Below are 6273 nucleotides of genomic sequence, written 5' to 3' on the forward strand. Positions count from 1 at the left end.
TTAAATTTATTCATGTGAGAGAGGCAGAGACACAGGCAGAGGGAGAAGCAGGCTCCACGCAGGGAGCCCGACGTGGGACTCGATCCCGGGTCTCCAGGATCAGGCCCTGGGCTGAAGGCTGCACTAAACCGCTGAGCCACCCAGGCTGCCCTCTCCTCTAACTTTTTTTTTTTTCCCTCTAACTTTTGACAGAGTTGACTTTGCATAGTTATAACAAAGTAGACAAATTCACGTTTGAATGCGATACTCAAGAATACTGTATTGAGCTGAGATTAATTACTATAATTGGGATTTATTAGCCCTCAAACAGCATTGATTAGGACTGAAATATTTCATATTTTATATATTTCATATATTTCATAAGCCCTATAGTGCCCTTAAAAATAAAGTGCTTGTTTTAAATTTTAATTAGAAAGCTGGACAACATATTTGAGGTTGTGAACCAGGAATTAATAGTCTAGGCTACATCACCTGAAAGCTTACTTCTCTCTTTCTTCAAATTCCTTTTTAACACCTCAAATCCTCAAGAAAAGTAAATGATTGCATCTAAGCTAAGTGCTGCACCCAGTGGTAGGAGATTCTTATAGCTTTATATGATTTAGGATCCCAGGGATTTTGACTTTTCTTAGAGTCATATTAATATAGAAACATAAACCCCTAATTTTACTGATGCTTCTCTTCATCTCTTCTGCTGTAAAAGGGAAACCAAGTACAAAATGCACCCCAGGGAAATATGTCCAAGTGTAAGTTCAGCTGCAGGCTAGGATCCAAAGGTTCCTGAAGTTCTTTCAAACCAGCTGTAGAAGAAATTCACACAGTCACAGATGCAAGATTTCACTGTAGAAGAAACTCGAGAATGGTAATGTGTTTGCAAGAAAGAGCTGGGGGTGAATCGTCTTGAAACTTTTGCCTAAAACGATGCTTATTTGGAGTCATCTGCCAAATCTGCCAGTGAATTCACATCCCTTGGCAAGCCTGCCTTGCAGAAGGTCTTCAAGAAGTGCTGTACTGTGATAAATTTTGAAAACTGTAGCGGGTCTTACATTAAACCTACACTTTACTCCTCAGGCTTGTGAACTAAACTGGGTGCTGACAATGTAAGCAAGCAATCACCTGGGTACTCCCTTTCACCCCTAAGTATCACTTCTTCTGATCTTGTTAAACCCTTAGACTCTCACTCTGAAGGCCAAGAGGAATGGAACTGGCCCACAGCTCCACACCTGCAGCAACCTCAAACCTTAGAATCTGTTATCCTTCCTTTTGTTTCCCATCACCTCCATTTCAACGATGACAAAGTGTTTGGGGGTATTGGTGTACATCCATCAAATATGAAAACATTTACATTCCACTCTCTGGTCAACACCATATTTGTCCTGCTCTCCCACATGGATAATTTTACGTACAACTGTACTCTGACAACACAGGACTGCCGGGTCTTTGAGACCCCTAACGTTATACCTATCCGGCTGTTTTCACTCTTTTCCCTACTTTGATCCCATTGCCCATCATTTCAGACATTCTTTTGCCAATATCCTCAAGTTCCTGTCTTTCCATCACAAATGTATAAACTGGTATTTTGTACCTTTCATTACTTTTTTCCTTCCTTGTTTCATTTCTTTTTTTCTTTTTAAGATTTTATTTATTTATTCATGAAAGACACACACACACACACACACACACAGAGAGAGAGAGAGAGAGGGAGAAGTAGGCTCCATACAGAGAGCCCAATGTGGGACTCGATTCCAGAACTCTGGGGTCATGCCCTGAGCCAAAGGCAGATGCTTAGCCGCTAAGCCACCCAGGCATCCCTCCCTCCTTGTTTCAAAGGATGAGTCAGTCCTTCTCCCATTTATACCAATCCATCTACGTATTCACTATCCTCTCTCTCCCCTTAGAAATTCTATACCTGTCCCAACCTTTTTTACATCATGGCAAACACAGAAAAATGATAGTACTTGTGCTATTCACTAGAATAAACTGGAGGGCGTTGAGGCATCTATACAGGGTAAAAATATATATACACACACACATCTATTTATATGTTTAGGTACATATTTATTTATGGTATAACTGTGATAAAAAAATAAAATACCAAATACAAAGAAGAGAATAAAACAAAATACTGACTCTATTTGAATAAATATTGAATTGTATAAAACCTCCAGATAGTATATTTTAAACTTGAACTTGCTTCTCTAAATGTAACTTTTAAATATTAGGTTTAAATTTGAAATGGCCGGGCAGCCCGGATGGCTCAACGGTTTAGTGCCGCCTTCGGCCCAGGGTGTGATCCTGGAGATCTGGGATCGAGTCCCACTTTGGGCTCCCTGCATGGAGCCTGCTTCTCCCTCTACCTACCTGCCTACCTACCTCTGCCTCTCTCTCTCTCTCTTTCTGTGTCTGTCATGAATAAATAAAATCTTCAAAAAAAAAAAAAAAACAAATTTGAAATGGCCACTCAAATTTCCTGACTTTTTAATGATTATCTCTTTGAATTATTTTTTTTTGAATTATTTTCTTTTTATTTAAAGTTTATGTACTTCATTTTAAGTAATCTCTACACCTAACATGGGACTTGAACTCATGACCCTGAGATCAAGTGTTGTATGCTCTTCTGACTGAGCTAGCCAGGTGCCCCTCCCTTTATTTTTTTTTTTAATTTTTATTTATTTATGATAGTCACAGAGAGAGAGAGAGAGAGGCAGAGACACAGGCAGAGGGAGAAGCAGGCTCCATGCACCGGGAGCCTGATGTGGGATTCGATCCTGGGTCTCCAGGATCGCGCCCTGGGCCAAAGGCAGGCGCCAAACCGCTGCGCCACCCAGGGATCCCTGCCCCTCCCTTTAAAAAAAAAAGTTTATTTACTTATTTTTAAGTAATGATTCTTAGTTCTTATCAATGAGAAATTTTGAATGTAATAACCTTTCACTGTTTACAACTGAAATTTTTATCTAGACTCTTAACAGTTTTCTTATCTTTCACAAATGTAACACAGAAATGTCCTGTGATAATCCAAGTAAATTTTGAATCCAAATGAACTTTTAGATTTTAAGTATACCAAAATAATGATGAACTCTAATTTGCATTGAGCAGTCCACCTGCAGCTGACCCAAACATCACTAAAAGGATATACCAACTACAAAAGGCCAAACATGTTGAATTAATTTGAAGACTGAGATTTGGGGCTGCTCTGTGGGGCTACTCCCTGGAACTACACCCACCAGGAGCCCCTGCGCTGTCTCTTTGGGTCTCCACCCAGCTAGCTGCACCTTAGGATGCCTGTCATGCTCCCTGGGGGTTGAGACCATAAATATCTCTGGCAGCCCCAAGGGCCCCTTGCCCACAATTGGCAGCAGTGTGCCCTTCAACTGAATTTTCTGCCACTTAGGGTGGAGAAGAGCTGAATGTTGCCCGCCATTCTCATCATTGTGGAGTACACAGGGATGCCATCAGACTTTATTCCATACTAGCTACCCTCAGAGGACCTTAAAGAAGATTGCTCAGCTCTGCTCATAGCTCATCCCAAAGGCTAAGTGGATCAATAGCTCGTGGCCTACCTATAACATATTCACAGAACACCAGTTGGGAAATCTGCCTTATGATATTATTGATCTCTTTTCTTTTCAATATTTTATTTATTTATTCATGAGAGGCACAGAGAGAGAAGTAGAGACACAGGCCAAGGGAGAAACAGGTTCCCCACAGGAAACCTGATGTGGGACTCGATTCTAGGACCCCGGGGTCATGAACTGAGCCAAAGGCAGAGGCTCAACCACTGAGCCACCCAGGCATCCCGTGATCTCTTTTCACTCCCGTATTTTCAACTATTTTCTTTACTTGTTTTTCCCCTCTAACAATTATACTCAAGTCTCTATGGAATATAAAAACAAAAACCAAACTAATCTTCATCCATGCATTATTTTCTCTTTAGCTACCACTCTATGGCCTCCTTTCACTGAACAACTAAGCTTTGGGAAAGAGCAGTCACACTTTTTTCTATATTGCACCCAATCACTCTTTTCTAAACCATTACCTAGGTATGAACCTACTTTTGCAAAAATTGAAAATAACATATTGCTCCACTTAATGGATAGTGTTCAGTCTTTATCAGCATTTTACATGACTGACTATTCCTTCCGTTTTGAAACATTCTCTTCCCTTGGCTTCTGTAACATTACATTTTGAATAATAAATGTGTTGAGCACTGGAAAGTCTATGGTGAACAAATAAGACATAATCTCTACTCTCATGGAGCATAAATGGAAATATGCTGAATAATAATTGTGATTAAGGAGTTTTAAGAGTTCAGCTGAAAAGACAAATCTTTTCTTGACACTGGAATTAAGGAGGGATTTATTACATGGGTTTCATTCCAATGAATTAATGAGTACCCTAAACAACTCCTTCACAATTAACTTTTTTAAGTTATGCCTAACAAGTGGACATTTTTTATGGTGACATTTCATTAGATCTTACCACAGTGCAGGTAGTTTGAAGTGAGTTGATTTAATTTAATACAAATAGATTGATCTCTGGTGATCTCACAGTTCAAAATTGAAGCACCAAAGTTCTCAATTTGCTAAGAAATCCCATAGCTTCTATCAAATGAGAATCAGCTTCTAGTAAAGACTTTGGATTTTACCCAATCTATGTTTGAATTCTTTGTTGCATTATCTAAGTTGCCAACAGACTCAATAACCTCTAAACCACAGAAAATGACAGTTTACTTTCAATGTTTAAAATCTTATTTGTTCCCACAGAAAGAACACCATACCCTTTCATCAACAGAAATCCAACTTACTGACTTGATTTCTGAGAAATACATGGGCAATGGAACATATAGTCATCAAAATGCCATGTGCCATGTGTTAGGCCTGGCTCAGTTAAATATAGAGAATATGATAGAATTGGATTCCGGAATCTTACAATCTAGTCAGACAGTAAAGATCAGATTTTTGCTTTAGCATAAAGCTCACCCAGTATGTCTTTTAATTACCTGTTTCTTTTCTTATAAAAATGTATTCGATGAATTCATTGAAAAAATATTTATTGATTGCATACCATATGTCAATCATTTTGATGCCAGACAGGCTCCAACTCTCACAGATCTTTTTAGTGAGTGGAGAGAGAAAAGCATTAATAAAACCAAGTAATTGTTTTAGAGCATAAGCGATATGAAAATAAACATGGTAACATGGACAGTGATTGGGGTTCTAATTTTAATTGGATGATCAAGGAAGGCCTCTTGGAGGTGGTGACATCAGCTGCAACCTGAGACTGGAGGCATGTGAGCCCCCGGAAGAACACTGTTCTAGAATAAAGAACAGCAAGTATAAAAGCCCTGGGCCCTGGCTCAGCTTCGCATGTCCCGGAAACAAAATGAATATTAATTATTATCTTGGGAGTTTAAAGATTTATCAGCCAAGGTCTCTACCTAAAAGAGTTCTGTAACAGAGATAGACCTGCGCAAAAAGATCACACTATAATGCAGCACTACACTGAAATGAGAAGTATAAATAAAGAAAAGAGCTGCTGAGGAAGAGGAGTGATTAATTCTCCAGAGTGTTTCAGGGCCGGCTTCACAAAGAAAGAGATGTAAAAGTAGGATTTTGAAATACCAACAGAGTGAACCAAGCAGGGAAGAGGGTTAAGCTAAAGGGAACACCGACACACAGGGAGTGTGAGTGCAAAGGGCCGCCAGCTGTGTCTCTTATCGAACATTACAATACAAGAAAGCGAAGCTCAAGAGGAGAGCCTGAGCCGTGCAGGGCCTGAATACTCCGGGCATGATGGGAGCTATCAAAAGGTTCCTTCTGCGGAAGGAACCACAGGATTGGATTTGACTGTTCGATGGATCACAGTAGGCCGTCTCTCTTAAGTATGCCTGTGGGAAAATAAATATAGGGCAGCTCTACAGGCAGCGAGAAGGGTGAAATGAGGCCAGTGGCAGAGGGGCTCACAAAAGAGAGAAGAGACCAGACAGGTTTCTAAGGGTTGATGAAACAAAAAACAGCCAAGCAGAGCTAATTGGTCACTGTTGACCCTCCAATAAGTCTCAGTGTCTGTTACAGCAGGCCCTCGAGGGATCCTTGTAAGAAGGACACCTGGGAGGCCCAGTGGATGAGCGTCTGCCTTTGGCTCAGGTCGTGACCCCGGGGTCGCAGGATAGAGTCCTCCATCCAGCTCCCTGCAGGGAGCCTGCTTCTCCCTCTGCCTGTGTCTCTGCCTCTCTCTCTCTGTGTCTCATGAATAAATAAAAATCTTAAACCCAAA

Source organism: Canis lupus, chromosome 13 (assembly GCF_011100685.1).
Source record: "Canis lupus familiaris isolate Mischka breed German Shepherd chromosome 13, alternate assembly UU_Cfam_GSD_1.0, whole genome shotgun sequence".
Lineage (NCBI taxonomy): Eukaryota > Metazoa > Chordata > Mammalia > Carnivora > Canidae > Canis > Canis lupus.